This window comes from Macrotis lagotis, chromosome 1 (assembly GCF_037893015.1).
Source record: "Macrotis lagotis isolate mMagLag1 chromosome 1, bilby.v1.9.chrom.fasta, whole genome shotgun sequence".
NCBI classification, from domain to species: domain Eukaryota; kingdom Metazoa; phylum Chordata; class Mammalia; order Peramelemorphia; family Peramelidae; genus Macrotis; species Macrotis lagotis.
Window position 1 is genome coordinate 621,034,389 of NC_133658.1, and position 20,085 is coordinate 621,054,473.

At 34.7% G+C, this 20,085-nt stretch overlaps 1 protein-coding gene across 4 annotated transcripts in view; it reads left to right on the forward strand.

Annotated features, from left to right (window-relative positions):
* The window catches only part of MGAT5 (alpha-1,6-mannosylglycoprotein 6-beta-N-acetylglucosaminyltransferase), a 419,199-nt gene that overhangs the window by 229,075 nt on the left and 170,039 nt on the right, over positions 1-20,085 (forward strand). The gene's annotated exons all lie outside the window — the stretch shown is intronic.

The following is a 20,085-nucleotide window of genomic DNA, read 5'->3' on the forward strand; positions in this document are numbered from 1 at the left end:
ATATATATATATAAAATGTATATACACACACACACACAATACAAATGTGTATACCTACAGGCATATTTAATGTATGCATATACACATCTCAGTCTTTACTCTGAATCCATATATACCAGACCCATAGAACTACTTTTTACTTCTGCCTTGTTCCTTCCTCAGGACAAAAAGTTAGACTTAACACCATTTCTCATCCTCAAGGACTTCCCCTAAGCTCGTGCTCATTCTTCAGTCGACCCTGGATTAGTGTACCTTTATCTTGGAAAAGGTCAGGGCCCCCATCTGGAGCTGAAATCCCTTTTTGACCTAGTCCTCTGTCTTAGTTTCCTTTATTTTTTCCATTGCCTGCCATTGGTCAGAATCTGCTGACTGGCAACCTCTCCCCCCCCCCCCCCAAATTACCTCTGCTAGAAAGATTCCTCCTGGGCTTTTTTTTTTATCCTTGGGTTTTTTGAAAGAACTAGTCATGAATTTTCTGGAAATTGTTATCAGTAATTTGGGTACAATCATCTATAGTATGCACATCAAATTTGCAGATGACCACACAGCTGAGAAGGATTGCTAACACACTGATGTCAAAGTCAGGATCCAAAAGGCCCCCAAAGAGAACCCTGATGGGGTAAGATCGGGAACGTGATTCATTGATGATGAATCCTCTCCCATTAAAGTGATATTTCAGTATCTTCTGTCCAAATTAAAGATTTAAGGTTGTTTTGAACATATATGTTAAACATAAAACACATAACCCTACTTAGTGTAACTTGAACTAGATTAAAATGTAATTGGGAAGTACCTAACAATAATTAAAAATATAAGTAATATAATATAATAAATCAGTGTGTGGCCTGCAGTAATCCTTATATATAGTTTGGTGGCCACCATTTCTATCTGTAAAGAACACTGATCTAGAATACTGAGTTGTTTTGGGTTTTTTTTTGCAAGGCAAATGGGGTTAAGTGGCTTGCCCAAGGCCACGCAGCTAGGAAATTATTAAGTGTCTGAGACCAGATTTGAACCCAGGTACTCTTGACTCCAAGGCTGGTGCTTTATCCACTACGCCACCTAGCTGCCCCCAAATACTGAGTTGTTAAACAACTTGACCTAGGTGGTACATTTGCTTTGTTTCAGAGGTAGAGACTTGAACCTAGGTCATCCTGTCTCTAGGGCCAGCCTTTTAACTGCCATTTAACTGCCATGGGAATATAATAAGATAAAATTCAGTAGAGATAAATATTGTCTTGCCTTTGAACACATGCAAAATAATCAACTTGGAAGGTATATAAGATGGAAAAGACATGACTAGAATTAGGTATTTATGAAGAACTTCTGAGGGTTTTAATGGACTTCAAACTCAAAATGATCCAGCAGTTTGATGTGGCCATCAAAAACTCAAAACAACCAAAAACCAAATGAAATCTTAGACTTCATTAAGAGAAGTAAAGTTCCCAAGAATAAGGAGAGACATGGTGTTCTAGGAGGGAACTGTGTTCTGATTTTCTCATACTTTATCATTATGTTCTATTCTAGTCATTCCAATTTAAGAGTGCTATTGATAAACTGGGGAATCTTTAACAGATGAACAACCAGGAGGAATATCCTTGAGTCTCTCTATCATGAGGCCTGGTTGAAGGAAATGAATACGTTTTGCCTAGAGAAAAGAAGAATAGGAGTGATGTGAGAGCTATCTTCATGTATTTGGAGGGATTTCATGTGGAGCGCTAGTCTTGTTCTTTGTGACTCCAGAGAGCAGACCTAGCAGCATTGGGTAGATATTGCAAAGTGGATAATTTAAGTTCAATGACAGGAAAAAATTGCTGACAATGAGAGTTATCCAAAAGTCAGATGAGCTACCTCATATAGAGATAGAAAGAGACTGAACAGTCCCTTGTCAGATATGTTTGTGTAGGAAGTCCTTTTTCCTTTAGAAGTTAAACTAGATGATCAAAAAAGGCCTCTTCCAATTTTCAAATTCTAAGATTCTTATAATTTTGTAAATACATGAGAGAATGAAGATGGCCCTGGAGAGTCCCTTCACCATCCTGGTCCAGGTAGAACAACTGAGATGCTCAGAATCTAGTGTTAATGAATCAATGACCTTATCTTTAAACATGCAAAAGCATCCACTTTTATTTAATTATAGTTTGTTACAGGCAACATTCATTGTGCCATCCATTTCTTCCTGCATGTTTTATTAATGTGTATATGATAATGTGTTACTACTCACTGAATGGAAAAATAAGAAAATTGAAAATGGACGGTGGACTCATTAAATTGTGGACGAGTACATTAACTGTGCATGCTTGGTTCCAAGCACTGATGTGGTTACTATTTCTGTGATTTAGTATATTAAATGGAAATAAAGAGCACATATGACTTACAGACCTTTAGGGAAAATGAGAAGAATTAGTAGAAAGAATAAATGCTTTCTCCTTTTTCTCCACCCCTACTTTACCATATTCCTAAAGGTGAGGGAATCAATCCACTAGAATTAAAAGAAAAGGCATTTGTGGTCCTATATATAAATTCCATTAATTGACCCTTCCATTTTCTCCCTTCTTCTAGTCTGTCAAACCTTTTGGAAACAATTCATATTGACCTTTTTTGCTTTTTATTTTCCTAATTTAAAATTTTATTATTAATTAGTTTTCAATTATTTTATCAATTTATTATTTATCAATTATTATCAATTATTGAGCAATTATCAATTAAAAATACATGTTCTCTACTGTCTGCCTTCCTTCCCTGAGAAAAGAGGAAAAATAAAATCCTCATAATAGAATGCATTGTCATACAAAGCAAATTCCCATATTCCCCATGTCCAAAAATATGTATCTCATTTTGTACCTTAAAACCAATCCATCTCTATCAACAATAGATAGATGATCTTCATCATCAGTCCTCTGGAATCATGGTTAGTTTAGATTCCTGATAGTCAACCCCTTTGTTACCTCTCTTCTTTGCCACTACAAAAATCTGCTCTGTGTGTGTTTTTGTGTGTGTGTGTGTGTGTGTGTGTGTGTGTGTGTGTGTGTGTGTGTGTCTATGCGTCCTTTTCCTCACTTTTGCTGAATAGGCTTGGTAGTATCATCAGATGAAGGTTATGCACAGTTTAATTATGGGCATAGTACCAAATTGCATTCACAAATGGGCAGATAAGTTCACAGTTGCACCAATAGAAAATAAAGTGGCTTTTTCTGCAATCCTTTCAACATTTGCCCTTTTCCCTTTTTGTCATCTTTATCAATCTGATGAGTGTCAGGTGAAAGCATCAGAGTTGTTTTAATTTTAATTTTAATATTAATGATAAATGTTTTTTCATGTTGCTTTTGATAGCTTGGACTTCTTCCTTTTCAAATTGCCTAATCATTTTTCAGTTGTGGAATAGTTCTCATTTTTACAAATTTGAAGAAGTTCATTATATATCTCTTGAAGTTGAGACTTTTATTAAAGAAACTAACTGCAAAGATTTTTCCTAGGGTTTTTTATTTTTTGCTTCTAATTTTTAATTCAGTTGATTTTGTTTGTACAAAACCTTCTTAGTTTAAGTAGTTTCAATTGTCCATTTGATCTTTTTTGTTCCTTTCTATTCCTTTTTTGGTCAAGAACTCTTTCTCTTTCCGTGGATCTAAAATGTTATTTCTTTTTTTGAATCTCCACTTTGCTTATGATGTGACCTTTTAATTGTAAGTCATATATCTACTTGAAGTTTATCTTCATGTCAGATCCAAGATAATAGTCCTGATTTTGCCACACTACTTTCCAGTTTTACCAAGTTTTTTTTTCTAGATAGCAAGTTCTTTTTGTTTATTCTTGGCACCAGAATTATAAGTACATTTATGAAATCACTGTAAAATGAAAGAATTCCTGAGGGTGTTTAATCATATGCCTCTTTATCTATGTGACTTTGGCTGTGAAATGGGGGATTTGGACTACAAAATCCCTGTGAACTCTTCCCACTTTAAATTCTATGCTCCAAATACCATATTCACATAACTCAAAGTAGCTCTCATGGCTGTCAGCCATTAGTAAGGCAGTGGCAACAGCAAAGGACTGTTGTGAGTCAGCCCTGAAACCCATCTCCATTACAACACTGCTTTGTAAAAGTATAGAGTAATAGGACTTGTTTCAGTCAGATTAAGTTACCCAGAAACTTTAGTCTGCATTTCATTGGGGTCCTTCAATAATCCAAGACAAATGCTTTCTTTTCTCACTTTAAAGGAAGCCTAAACCCTGCTCAGGATAGAGAAAATGGATTTTGGATTCTAGAATATCCTATATACACCTTCAAAATTTTGAGGTTTTGTTACTTTCTCTGGGACCTGAGGATTGTCACAGCTTTATTTCCTGGGGAAGATAGATGGGAAGATATGCATTTAATAATTAATTGGTAGTTGGATGAATGAATGAATGAAATCCATTTGGGGAAAAGGCCATTTGGTCATATTGGCAACTTTGAGCATAAATGTTTCTTTTTATATTTTTTTACCCTTTTGGAAGAAAAAGGGTTATGTGCCTTTGCCATTTGGAGAGAAATAGGGGAGTCATAAAATGACCTTTGCAGAGAATGATTAATCCAAGATGGGCAAATTAAGCTAGAAAACAACCTTTTGGTTTTAGGGAACCTTGGTTGGGCAGTTGTTCTTCCATGAAAATCCACAAGCCCCCACTCCCCCGCCATGCCCTTTTTTTCAGTGTATATGTAACTTGACATTATCAGTTGAATCTGGAAGTGAATTTCTAGAATTTGTGCATAGTAAGTAAACAGACTCATAAACTTAAATGGTAACTGAGGAAGTGACTGCCTTGGGTTATGGTGTATTTCTCTTAATTTCCTGTTCATAACCACATTGGCTTAATGGAAGTTTTTTTTATTTTCATGATGTCATGTGAACAGCTTCTCCATTTTCTCTTATTTTTCACTAACTGGGATGATTTTGATCTTTTAAAGAAATCACATAACATTATGGGATTTTAGAAGTGAAACAAAACAATTTTCCTCTTTTAATAGTACTTATGAGATCAAGATACTATTTATGGGATTGACTATAGATTTTGCCTTCTATCTTTTGCATTTAACCTCATTTTTATTTCTATTATTTATGTTTATTTAAAAATGGAGATACTATCTGATGTGAAGAAGGGGAAACAATTCATTTTTTGGTTCTTAGAGCAATAGAATTCAGGAAAAGAATCTTAGATAGATGAGGCCTGTTTTTTCTACTAACTTGTCTAATTAATAGGAAGAAAGAATGCTATTATAATACCATGCATTTGTAGTTAATTTGCTAAAATTGAAGCTTGAAAGGAAGTTTGAAAATATTGTTGATCATTTTTTATCTTTTTATCCATTGAACCAAAATGATAGATTATATAGATATTATCATTTTGATTTCATCCTTGTGCATTTTTTGCATAAATATCTGTCTTCAGGGAATATCAATAAGTAATGTTAAGTATTTCTTTAAGATTTGCAAATCACATTATACAGATAGTCTCCTTTAAGACACATTCTTGCAAAACAGATATTAAAGATACTATTATACTCATTTTACAGATATGGAAAATAGTGCTCAGAGAGGTTAAATATTTTGTCCTTGGTCACACTGTTAGAAAGTTTCAAATGTGGTATGCAATCAAACATAAGTCTTTATTCAAGACTCAATCCACTTTCCCATGGGGTAAAATGTAAAGCTACTATTCTCATATATAAAAAGTAGACTTTTTTCCTACTTGAAAAATGAGTCAGAGTAGAGTAGCATGTTATGTTGTAAGGAAAGATCATACAGGTCCCTCTTATAATCTCATTTCAACAAATTTTTTGATACTCATCACCTCCTAAAATGGGGTCTCCATTAGATTGCAAAGAAAAAACTAGTACATAAAAAACCATGAAGTTTGGATTCTCTTGCAGTTGGGACTTGAAATCCTGAAAGTAAAGTCCTATAGCAAGAGAGTTTCAGTCTCATGTGTGTGGAGGAAAAAATAGAAAAGATGCAATGAAAATAAAGAAATAATTTAAGAATCCAAAGTAGCATTTATATTAACAATGAAAGTCTGGAAGTTGAATTGGCATTTTAATTTTCCACATTCTTCCAGAAACACATCTAGGATAGATATTACTAGTTGGAATTAATGTTCTAAATTGCTCCCATTCCATTTAGCTTAAATATGTAGTAAGTAAAGCTCCTTGCTGATCTTCTTAACTGCTGTATTTGGGTGTACCTGTCTGAATCATTAGGATTCTTCCTGTCTTCTCCTCTTTGACCCACTGGATTTCTGAACTGTCCTTCCTTTAACTCCGAAGCACCTCCTTTCCATATGTAGAGTATGTTTTAGTTAAGTACTTTACCTGGTATGTTTCTAGCTTTGTTCTAGGTGTACTCTGAAGATACTGACCTTGAGGATTATGTAATCTTTGCATAATACAGGCAATTTAACAAAATGCTTATTGAGTTGTTTTATTGGAAAGTTTATAAGAAACAATTTAAAAGTATTCAGACCAGTTTATAATGAAGTAAAAAGTGGTGTGATTGTCCTACAAGTGCTAATGGAATACAGAAAAGAAAGATAGTCACAAATATAGTGGCTTATTAAAATTTATGAAGCTTTGAGATTTGAGCTTAGCCTTGAAGGATGAAGAAATTGAGATCCTTAGAAGGGAAGTTTTGGAGACCGAGATATACCTTGAAATATTGTCTACCAGCTTTTTTTTCTAATTTGTTTCATACCTTTGTTCATACCTTTCTCCCCCTCCAGAAAAAAAAAAAACAAAAACAAAAACTGACTTCATATTTAAGGAATACTCCCAAACTGGATGATTCCTGAGAAACTGGAGATCTCCCTCAAATAACAAATGCCCCCTACTTAGCATTTGCCTTTAATTTGCTTGAGAATCATGAAGTTGGAAGTAACCCCCTTATAACTTCAAAACCCTTCCTCCTCTTATTTTAATGAAATTCCTACACACACACACACACACACACACACACACATTTTTTTGTTCAGAAATTTTAAAAGCCTTTATAGTCTTCCTACCTCTTTGGTCCCAATTCATCATGCTGTTCCAGGTTGTGGTAGAACTCAGTCAAACAATTATAAAACTCTTTGACCTTTTCCTTGCTGATGCTGCTATTGAATGAGTCCCTTGACCCTCTAGTGGACTTGATAAGAGTGGGTGGTTGAGTGAGGATCTCCTGGCTATCATTATTAAAGTAAACTTTCTAGACCTGTAATCTCAGTTTTACCTGTACTTGCAGCCAGAAGCAACCGTTTCTCTCCCACCTTTTGGTAAATTGCTTGTCTAGACTTTCAAGGATAAAGGGGAGTAATTTATAGTTATCCATCAAGTTTGTCTGATATTTATCATCTTGATGGGTTTTTGGTTGATTGTTCTGCACCCAACCAAAATCCCAAAGAGCCTGGGTGTAGGCTGAGTGATGTGAATTATATGCTGTAGATTAAGATCTCTATAGTGATTTTTGTCAATACTTGTAGACAAGGAGTGGGAGTGAAATCACGGCTTTTATTCTCCTTGAGTGTTTTAGGGGTGAATTATTTCCTGGTGCTGCTGACTCTCTTTGCACACCTGCAGTTTACCTTTTAGATTTAAATTTATTATTCAAACTTGTCTCCAACTTTGCACTAAACACTGTAGTATACAATTAACTATTCAGCTAAAAACTATTCAGACTAAAAAATACAATGAGAGAAACACCTTAATAAATTCTACTTAATCCCTGAATTGTGATTATCAAAGATTAAACTTTAAATCTCAACTAATCTAAAACAGCAGTGCTCACCAGAGTAATGACCATTGATCGAATAGTAGCTAACTGTGACTATTTTGAATATGTTGGGAGGTTGGACTATCTTCACTGGGTATCAAGAACTCATTGAAGAATAGACTTCTCCCTTGTTCGTGAATTGTGAAAGATTAATCATGAAATGTTAGCCCTGGAAGGAATTTTTGTTGTTGTCATTAAACTGTTTCAGTCATATCCGATACTTAATGAAAACCCCAAAAGGGTTTTCCTCACCAACATACTGGAATTATTTACCATTTCCTTTTCCAGCTCTTTGCAGAGGAGGAAACTGTGGGAAACAGGTGTCCAAGCCCACAAAGCTAGTAACTGAGACAAGATTTGAATTTAGGCCTTCTTGACTCCTATCCTGTGTGCTATTCACTCTACCTCTTGCCTAGGAAGGGATTAAATAATAAAACTTCCTCATTATAAGCTAAGGAAACTGAAGCCAAGAATTTTAGAAATTAACTTCTCAGAGTTTCAGATTTTTTGTTTGGTTTTTTTTGCAAGGCATTGGGGTTAAGTGACTTGCCCAAGGTCACACAGCTAGGTAATTATTAAGTGTCTGAGGTCACATTTGAACTCCGGTCCTCCTGACTCCAGGGTTGGTGCTGCAGCACCTTGCTGCCCCAACTTCTCAGTTTCAAGGAGAGATATAAGCAAGTATGGTTAACAGTCTGAATATAGACCCTGGACATTCCTTTACCTTCCCAGAATTAGTGTTTCCTGTCTTGAATGTTGATAGCATCTTTCATGCATTTTTATACTTTGGTTTATAGTAAATCAATCAACTAATCAATTAATAAACAGCTGTGCTTCCTCAGTGGTGGAATAAAGAAGAGGCAAAAGATAGTTTCTGCCCTAAAAGAACTTGTATTCTAATGGGGGAGACCACACCAACAGTATATACAAAACAAACTACTTGCAAAATAGATAGAAAATCATTAAAAGAGAGGAAACATCTGAATTAAAAAGTTAGGGAAGACTTCCTGTAGAAGTGGGATTTTTTTGGAACTTAAAGAAAACCTGAGAGGTTAGTAGTTAGAGCTTGGTGGGAGAGCATTCTCAGAGCCAAGGGATGGATTGTCATTTTGGTAGAAGAGCATGGAGATCAGTGTCACTGAATGGAAGAGTCCATGGTGGGAGGTAAGGTTTAAGAAGACTGGTGAGGTAGGAGAGTACTAGTTTATATGTATTTTGTGTGCCTTTTTATTTTTAACCCTGTAATTTTTAAATGATGATAAAGATTATATCTCTTCATTTGTTCTCCCTCATCCCCTAGTGTAGCAGCTAGCTACTTGGGTTCGGTTCTGCCTATGACGAATCATTATTCAGGCTCAGGAAAACATGGGTGGAAATAGAACAAAAATTTATTAAAAAGGTTACAAGACATAGGAAGCGTTAGGGAGAAAGAGAGAGATAAAAGAACAGCCAAGCAGCCTTGGCTTGGCCATGGTCAGAGAAGACTGAGCTGTCCTTGAGGTTCTGTCCAACCCAGGTTTTTATGGCTTGCCTCTCATCTAAGAGGGCAGAAGGTGAACTCCCTTTCTCTTACTAGACCAGGAATTAGGTAGAGGGTAAAGCAGAAGGAGATCAGCATACAATTTTTACATTAAACAATGAATCTATGATACATTAAGAATGGGGAGAGGTCTCCACCCCAAGTAGCTTTTAAGATTGCAATTATAATTCTTTACTTCAAGTCAATTACATCTCCACCCAAATTCTTTGTTATATTCACAGTTCTCTTCATCTTTCCTCTGTGTCACTAGCACAAACAATAAATATTGGTTAAATTGATTAGATAAAACTTACTTCTTTGGGTAGGCACCTGTGTTTTATGTAAATTATGAGCAACTTGGAATAGGTTTTAAATTTGGACTGAGTTCTAACTTTTTCTTGAAGCTTTTCTTCTTTAATATTTTGTTGGAAACATAGTTAAGAGCTTTGACTTTCTTCTTCCTTCTCAACTCCTTCCTTAGCATCAGAAATTTAACTTGTAGATATCACCTAAATTTAAACTATTTTGGCTCTCTAACATACTAGTGGTACTTTTAAAATAAGGAAACTGTGCCCAACATTTCTGTCAAAATACACGTTGCATAGATTGGGAGGGAGGGGGCCTATTTTTACCAAATGGGGAGCATTGTAGCAAGCAGAAAAACTAGATTGTATTATCCACATAATGCCTGCAACAAGTGGCTCCAATAAAGGGTACACAGTATGGTAAAGAAGATATTTATTACAAAGGTTTTCTTGAATAATTTTCTGAATGCTATCTCAATTTCTTAGATTTTGACCTCCATCTTCTGAGGAAAAAAGTCATCACTGTAGTTTTCCTTTTTATTTCTCCCTCTCATTTTTTTAATAATAAAAATGATAACTGGCTAGTATTTTTATAAAGTGTTTTACACATAATTATCTAATTTGAGCCTCACAAAACCATTTGAAGATAAACATTATTATTAACCCCATTTTACAGAGGAGAGAAACTTAGGCAAGTCAAGTGTCTTGCCCAAGGTTGCATAGCTAGTTAATGTCTGAAGTAGGTTGAAGTCAAAATAGGAATATTCATGGACTTTCTCTCCTTTCACAAAAATAGGCAAGAAACCCTGTGACTTGATAAGAGCAGTTGGAGAGCTGTGGACTGTGCATTACTAAGACCTGTTATTTGGCAGAAAGAAATCTAGCAGATTCTTAACTAGAGCTATGAGGGTGGATGGGGATTGGGAGAAAACTGCTTCTAACTACTTAGTTTCAACACTGTTAAAGGAATCTCCCACACGACTTATCTTTCTTGTCATCAAACAAAATATCTGTCTGTAGGAAAGAGATATTATGTAAATAAATAATCTATCTTACTGGAAATTAATCATGGTGGCTCTTCAGTAATAACCCTCAGTTTTTAACGCATTACCACCTTTCTTATATACATTTCCGTATCTTACTTGACAAAGTTAAGTAAGTAATAAAAGTACTAGGAATTTTGAAAACATGATTCACAGAATTTCATGATTTTTATAGATTTTCTAGCTTAATCCAATTAATTTTTCATGTTGCTTAATATGTAAAAGCAGCATTTCACAAAAATATAGAATTTTATGTCTACTTACCATAAAATATAGATATAATGCCCTAATAAATATACCTTTGCAATATTTGTTATGCCTTATATTACTGTTTAAAATATGATTAAAGAACATTTTGTTGCAGCAGCAATGAGAGCAGGAATTAAGAATAAACTCAAGGAAAATAGCATTTACATAGAGATAATAAATAAATGCAGATTTATGCATAAAAGAATGATTTTACAAATTATTCAGCAAACTCAGTTTCAACATCAATTCCAAAAGCCAATGAGATAGATATACAACTATAAAATAGATAAACCTGAAAAGAATTTTGAAGTATTTCTTCTACCCAGAAGGAACCTACTTTCTGCCTTGTTAATTTTGTGTGCTTCTTGTCCATCCAAGTCTTTTCCTAAATCCTTTTTTGTAGGATCTCTCCAATGTCCTGGAGGTCTATTCTTGGATTTTTTTTCTTTCTTTTTTTTTTCTTTTTGGTGGGTGCTAGTGTTGAAGTTCCACTCTAGTCTTTTATTCTTTGTTCTCATATTTCGTCTTTTCCAATCCTGCATGTCTTATGAGTTTCCAGGAGATGGACATTATGTAAATAAAATTAAAATTTAGAATTTTAGCTACCCTCATGGATTTGATAGTTATATATAACATTAATAAAGTTCTTGAAAAAATTAATGAACAGAATAAAAACTGTGTGTGTTCTCATAGCATTCCCCACTTCCCTGACCTTCTGTACTTTCCAATTTATATAAAATATTAATCATGTCTAGTTGCTTGTTTCATATTTCATAGCATTAGTCTTTTAATACTGGGTGCAGCAAACCTATACTTTTTTTTTACAACCACATTTCCTAGAAGGTTTTTGTCTTTGACATTCAGCATATTTGAGCCATGGGATTTAACAACATATGTATATGTATGTCTGTGTGTTTCCTTTGATTTATATGTCTCATAGCTGAACTTCCAGGCACATACTACTTTGTAAAAGCACCTGCATTTTGCCATAGTTAATAAAAACATTTGTGCCCGCATGTGCACATGTTGGGGAAAGAGAGAAATAGAGAGAAGGAGGCAGGAGAAGGAATTATGTTGATCATGTTCTAGGAGCATGAACATGTGGAAAATATAATCCTTTTCAATTTAATTGCTTTTGTCAGAGACCAATAAAGCTACATCTTGTAAATATATTTGTAAATCAACGGAATGATTGTACCAGGGAATGTTTGATTTAGAATTTCAAATAAAACCTATTCTACCTGAAAAACTTGATGTGTTTTAACTGTTTATGGCCTACCATTGAGTTTCTTGTATTTGATTTACCCATAAAGTGGAAAATGTTGCATCATTTTATTTTAATTTTTTCTTATTGCTGGAGAAAGACTTTAAAATCATGTTGATTCCCTGTTTGAAAACCCTCAGCATCTTTCTCTACTCTCTGCAAGATGTAGTTAATCCAGTTTCCTTACCTGGAATCCATATTTCTCTGTATTTAATACCAACTTATTTTTCCAAAAATTGTTTCTCCTAGTATCTGACAAATTCTAGCAATACTGGGCTATGACTTGTACCCTAGACATCTCTGACATTTTCTTTGACCTCTCCCCTATCCAGTCTTTATAAGACTTTATAGGGGCAGCTAGGTGGTGTAGTGGATAAAGCACTGGCCCTGGAGTCAGGAGTACCTGGGTTCAAATGTGGTCTCAGACACTTAATAATTACCTAGCTGTGTGGCCTTGGGCAAGCCACTTAACCCCGCTTGCCTTGCAAAAAAAAAAAAGACTTTATAAAAATAACCCCACCTTCTCCTTCAAGAGCCCACAACTATATTGTTTACTCCATAGATTGATCTTTGATTATATATTATTGTTGTTAGTTGTTGGAAGTCTTATAACACTTTATTTGCCTTAGTTTGTACTTCTTTAAAATGAATGAGATTATAGTTTCTTCCCTTTCTAATTATGCAGTCTACTTTGCTATAATTTCTACTCTTGAGTCATTCTCTCATCTCCCTCCTGGAATCTTGAATCTTGCCACTGAGGCCCTTAGGTTCTTATAGGTCCTTTGCCTTACCCTGAGGGCCAAGCCTCAGGGGCTTCCCTGATGCTTAGTCACAGTGCTGTTTCTGTTATCTGCCACCATTAGATTTAAGCCCTTTGAAACCAGGAACTGTCTTACTTTCCTTATAGATAGTGCTTGCCTTATGCTAAGTTTAATAACTTAAATCTGAGCCATTTAAAGCTTGATTAAAAAAGAGAGAAAAACCCCACATTATTCCAGACATTTGTATAGAATCAAATTAACAAAACAGCTAAAACATTTTATCTTCTCCCTAAAGTCATTAAAATTTCATTACCTTGGGAGGCTAGGTGGCATAGTGGATGAAGCACCAGCCCTGGGGTCAGGAATACCTGGGTTCAAATCCGGTCTCAGACACTTAATAATTACCTAGCTGTGTGGCCTTGGGCAAGCCACTTAACCCCGCTTGCCTTGCAAAAACCTAAAAAAAAAACCCCACAAAATTTCATTACCTTATACTATATGTATAATATATGTGTATATATATATATATATATATATATATATACATATATATATATGTATTTTTGTATGTATCTACAATGGATTTACCATTCTTCTTTGTCTGCAGATTATATATTCTCTAGTTTTCTTGTATTCTTCACAATTATCAATTTTTATTTTATCAAAATATTGCATTACATTGATGTGTCCATGCTCCAAATGTTGGTCATTATTTTTTTCTAATTTTTTTTTTAACTGATGAATCTTTTGATGACATCTTTAGAATATGGGAAGAGGTACTGGTCCATTGACTTCATAGATAAAGGGAACTTCTGAATGAGAAAACTCCTCCTACCAAGGTAGCTTGGCATCTTCTCTGCAACTTATAGTCTTAAAGAATTACCTGGAATGCATGACTGGCCTTGAGTCATGCAACTATTATGTGTGAGAGGCAGAACTTTTAAACTAGGGTCTTGCTACTCTGGGACCAGCTATGTAAGCATTATTCTTTCACTTTCATATCGAGACTTTAATGTTAGTAATTAATTTGCTTGGTAAGAAGGTATGATCCATTTTGAGGCCTTAGAAATATTGCTAAAATGTTCTCTAAGTCACTTATGATTTTGGTGATGCAATTCAAGTACCTATTTCTCTACAACCTTGCCAACATTGACTTATCTTCCCCCCCCTTTCTCTTTTTACCAGTTTAGTTGATATAATATGGTATCTTTAGATAATCTTTATTTCATTTTTTTCAGTATTAGAGTATTTGAAAATTTTTCATGTGGTTTTGATAGTTTTTATTTCTTCCTTCAAAGACTATCTGTTCATATCCTTCTATTATTTCTCATTTAGGAATTGACTATTTATCCTACAGATATTAGGTTTCCTTGTAAATAAAAGAAATAATAATATTCTCTTTAAGGGAAAAAAACATAATAAGGAATTTAAATCTTCTGGAGAAAAAATGAATTGCATCCCTGAATTAAATATAAGTATTGGGAGTTATCTGCTATATTTTATTAATGAACCTGCCATTTCTTTCAGTATTGATGATAATTAATTGGTTTACATCATTTACCTTCATCTCTGACAAAATCATAACATTTTTATTCACTGTTTTTTCAGACCCACTCCTCAAAAATTTTGTATAAAGTGAAAATATATATATATATATATGTATATATGATAAATACTATTTTGCTGTACAGCAGTGTGCTATTACTAATAGAAGATTAGCTCTCTATTTAGAGAGATTTGGTTCATATTTGCCCCTGGAACTTATTAACTGCCTGACCATGGACAAGTCACTTAACTTCTTGAGGTTCCATGCAACTCTCTAAAATGGTAAGAAAAGAGTTGCTGTTATTTGTTGGATTGAGTTTCTTATTCCCTTCACAAATAGCATCCCAGATTCAGACCAATTTTTTTTCTTATTCACTTGACAATTAACTTTAAAGATGCAGTCCTATAGGGGAAAATTGACTTTTCCTCTCTTAAAAAAAATTTACAGCTAAGAATCCTGACATTCACTTCAGAGAGCGCTCTGCTCTTTATTCTTCTGGGATAGAAATAGGGACATATCTGTAGTTTATCTGAAAAAGATAGAAGCAAGGGATGGAACTGTAATTTTATTGATATATAAGGAATCATAAGGAAATTCCCTTTTTCTGTGAAGGTTGATGCCTTCTCCACAATTGTATGGTCTCAGAGAGCTGCCTTGAGCACCAAAAATAGGTTAAGTGACGTACCTACAGTCACAAAGCCTATATATCTGGAAGAACTTTAACCCAGATCTTTCTGACTTCTAAGCCTGCTCTCCTGGGACTCTACATGTTTGCCCCTCTTAATTCCAATAAGAAAAGTTATTTTGCTGTTTAATTTAGATTACTCCCCTGTATATATCCTGTTTGGATATTATTGTTTGCATATTACCTTCCCCTTAGACTGAGAACCCTCTCAAAGCAGGGACTCTCTTTTTTTGTCTCCAGTACTTAGCACAGCAATAATAGGATTGCCAAAAATGTCTGTCAGCTGACTGATCACCATGTGCACATTTAAAGCATGAATATAAATATGTTTTATATTAGAGACCTTTTTGTTATGGACCTCTTTGGCAATCAGTGGACCTCTTCTTAGAATAATGCTTTTGAACAAATAGAATAAGATTGCCAAAAGAAACCAATTGTATTGAAATGCAGTTACCATAAAACATTTTTTTTAAGTTTCATTGGCTCCATATTAAGATTCTTTGCTCTGTAATGAAGCCGCTGAGGTCTGATAAATAAATAGAAGCAATATTTGCCTATCACTTCGACCCATTGTTTCCTACTTATGTCTTCTTGGAACTACACAGTTCGTATACAACATATTTTATTTATCCTTTCTCTAAGTCAGACCTTTGAATGCTTGAAGACACAGGATCATAACTCCTCTTCGTAAAGGCAAGCATCCCTTCTTCACCTACATGGAATATTAAGACATTTGATATAATTTCTGGAAGGGAATGCTCTATGGTAATGGTCATGATTTTGGTGGGTTTTTATTTTTATTTTTTATTTTTGAATATTTGCTTTTGCTTGATCCTTATTTGAGATAGAGAATGACTGTTTCTGCTGGGCTCTGGGACCAAAAATATGACCCTAGATAGTTCCCTACCATATAGTAGTGGAGTCATTTCGTAATTATATCAAAGCTGAATTGCCTTAAAGTAAGATTTTCATTTTACCTTTGCAATGTTTTCATGTGAAAGTGACTTATGAAAACCATGGAACTCATCAGCATATACAGCTTAATAATGGTAATAATAATTTCCATTTATATAGATCTCTATAGTTACATTATCTAATTTCACACACACACACACACACACTCACTCACTTACTTTCTCTGTCTCTGTCTGTCTGTTTGTCTCTCTCTGTCTCTCTGTCTCTCTCTCTCTCTCAATATCTCTCTCCATAACCTAAATGAAATCAACTACAGCTGCATCTGGACAAATAGCTTTTGATATGAGTGAAGAAAATTTGAATTAGATTACTTAGAAATCAAAGGGGGGGACAAAAAAAGGAGAATAGGCACAGATGCATTTTCCTTTTTTGGTTATTAAATTTAAATTTAAATGAGTGACTACATGCTCGCATAATTTATATGGTGTTCAAAATAAAAACTACCTTGTTCTTTGACCAATACAGGGCTATTTGAAACATTGTCCTTTTGAAAGGAAATATTTATAGGCACCTGTGCATAAACTGAATAGTGTCACCTCTTTTAAGGATTGGTGTCTAAGACTCCATTGATTAACAGGATAAGGAACTCTGCTAAGTTCTCTTAGACTTTCCAGTGCTAACATATGGTTATTTTTTTAGGTTTCTGGGTTGAGCTGTTTTCTTCTTTAAAATAGCTGTGGTCCACTTAGACAACCAGACTGGAGCTCTTAACATATCACCTGACTGTTCAGTATTGGTTGAAATGTTAATGGTACTATGTTGTCCAAGTTCCCTCAAAGATAAGTTTTTCAAATGTTTGGCATTTTTACTAAACTGAATTTAAAAAGTAAATGAATCCATTAAAAATTGATTTCGGAAGGGTTAAGACTCATCCTGAAAGTTCTGTCATCTTTCTTTATGCTTCTTTTCTTCCTCCTTCCAAAAACTGTCCATCCCACTACCCCATATCCACGATATTAAGTATTTCCTCTGTGATGAACAACTTAAAAATATGATAATAGAAGCATGTAGGACTTCCAGCCTCTCCTGCTGTCAGTACGTATTGAATCTATTTAGTCACACGTAGGGTGTATTTTTATTGCTTCAGTGTCTCTTGGAAATAGACGACTATTTCATGCTATGGTATAAATATATTAAGTACTCATTTTTTCAAGGTGCACAGTATGATTGTGAAGCATTAAAGACCTCTTTGTCCAGTGATGAATCTGTGAAATTTGATTTATTTGAACAATAAAATCCTTGTATGTGGTAATTCTTCCTCCCAGTCTTTTAATGTGGATCTGTCTAAAGATCTGTCCATGTCTAAACCATCTAAACTCTCTCCATTGAAGTACATTTAAATTAGTCCCTCAACTTTGTTATTAATATTTATCTAGCTCTATTCACTCCCCTTCTCTTTTTCAAAATTCAAGAACTGTATTTCCAACTACCCATAGGATATTTATTTTTGACTGTCCCACCACACCTCAAACTCAAATTATCCAAACCACAAACTCAATGTTCTTCCTTTACACCTTTTCTTTTTGATTTCACCGTTTCATTATGTGACATTATCATTCACCTAGTCTCCTCTTTTTGTCAGTTGTTTCTATCTTGGTGACATCGCATCCCTGTCATCTTTATTTGTCTTGCAACCAGCCAAGTACCATTTTTCATTATCACCCTTCTAAATTTCAGTAGTCTCATAAGTTTGCCTACCTTCCCCACCTACACATTCCAAGTCTCTTTTCTAATCCACCCCTTCTAGCACTTTCAGAGTAGTCTTTCTTATAGATCTAACCAAATCACTCTTCTGCTCAGAAAATCGTTACTGGCTTCCTATTGCCTCTTAAGTAAAATTAATGTATTTCTTCTAGATCTTCTACAGTCTTGACAGACTTACTTCCTAGATTTCCTACATGCATTCTTTGCTTGTCAACACAGACATCTCTCTATCTCTTCTGCTTGTTCTATATTCTCACACCTGTGCTTTCCTTCAGAATAGTCACATTCATAATCTTTTCTCCTTGTTTCACTTACTGATTTTCCTACCCATCTTTTAAAATTTCACTCAAATACCTCCTTACCTTCCACCAGTTGGAAATTGTTCCTTTCCCTTCCCCTCAGATATCATATTATGTCTTTTTGTAACTCTCTGATGGTTTTACTAGGCTATAATATTGCTTATTATAGTTATCTGTGTTGGTTCCTTATTCCCACCTTACTTTACTATGATAGCATCTTGAGGACAAAAGACTATATCTTATGCGAATTTTGTATCTCCCTCAACACTCAAAATTTTGCTTTGTGCACAATAAGCCCCTAATAAATGCTCATCACTATAAGTGTTTAGCTACACCATGAGTTAAAACATATCATATGAATCATAATGGCATATTTTCAAACCTGATAAAATATATTTAATCATCTTCAAAGGTGTTAGTCCTATTCCCCTTTACTCACATCATAAAGAAATTATAATATTAGAACTCATTTTCAGATCTTCTTTTTGTCTTATTTAAATCTCTCCCATTACAGTTAAATCCATTTCCTATGACTCAGATCCTTTGTACAAATGATCCCATTCTTTGTGGCAATCCCATTTAAGCCTCATTCAGAGCCAAAGTTCCAAGTCAAAAATACATTCAGCAGAAGGGCTGATTCCCTATTGTTACTTTCTCTGAACTCCTAGAACCCTTACTGCCTTCACTAACATTTGAACCTCTAGACAAAGCCACCTTCCACTATTTAGTATTTAGGTATAGGTTTGGGCTTCCCAATGACATTTTAAACCCTCAATAGCTAGGAGCATGCCTTATACCTAACCATAATCCCGGACCCCAAGAATAATAATCATAATAGATGTCAATCAGAACAGATGTCATAGGTTGAAGTCATAGGCTGAAAGACTCTATGGATACTGAGAATTCTCTTGTTTGACCTGTAAAAATGAGGTTATACTGCCATTCTTGATTCTAGTGACGATGTGAATATAATATGTGATAATGTGTAAAGGAAGGCAAAATGTATCTCCTTAGTATCTGTTATGTACCAACAACTGTGCTTAGCACTTTACAAATATTATTTTATTGAATCGTCATGACAGTCTTGGGGAGTAGGTGCTGTTTTTATCTCCATTTTACAGTTGAGTAAACAGAAACAGGCAGCAGTTTTGCTTAGAGCTAGGTTTTCTTGAATCAAGATCCAGAGCTCTTTCCATTATACTATTTAACTGACTCTAAAGGACTCTTCTAGATCTAAATATGTCATCCTATATAAATGAAAGAATGTGCAATGAAGTCAATAGTCACAGCTAATATTCACATAGAACTTTAAGATTTGTTTAGGGGTGGCTAGGTGGCATAGTGGATAAAGCACCGGCCTTGGAGTCAGGAGTACCTGGGTTCAAATCCAGTCTCAGACACTTAATAATTACCTAGCTGTGTGGCCTTGGGCAAGCCACTTAACCCCATTTGCCTTGCCAAAAACCTAAAAAAAAAAAAAAAAAAGATTTGTTTAGCAGTAGGTGCTATTATTATATCCATTTTTACAGATGAGAAAACTGAGGAAGACAGATGACTTACCCAGTGTCACACAGCTATCAAGTATCTGAGACTGAATTTGAATTCAGGTCTTCTTTCCTCCAGACCTGGTGTTCTATGCACTGCCTCACCCACTTGCCTCAGTGGTGTAGCAGATAATGTACATGGGCCAGTATAATCATAATGTCTTTCTTCTATTTCTGTTATTAGCCTTTTCCTGTTCTTACTATCCCTTTTATTGCGTACAAGTCGCCTCTCAACTCTGTGTTCTAACTCATTTCTCTTCTTTACTTTCATCTGTAAGGAAATAAGATCTAGAAACCTGTCCAAAGAATGGCATCAGGTAAAGAGGCTTTCTTAGGAGCTCTCTCCAAAATATTTCAAAAATCTTAAAATTATGGCTCTCACTAAATTTTTGAGAGACAGAACCCAC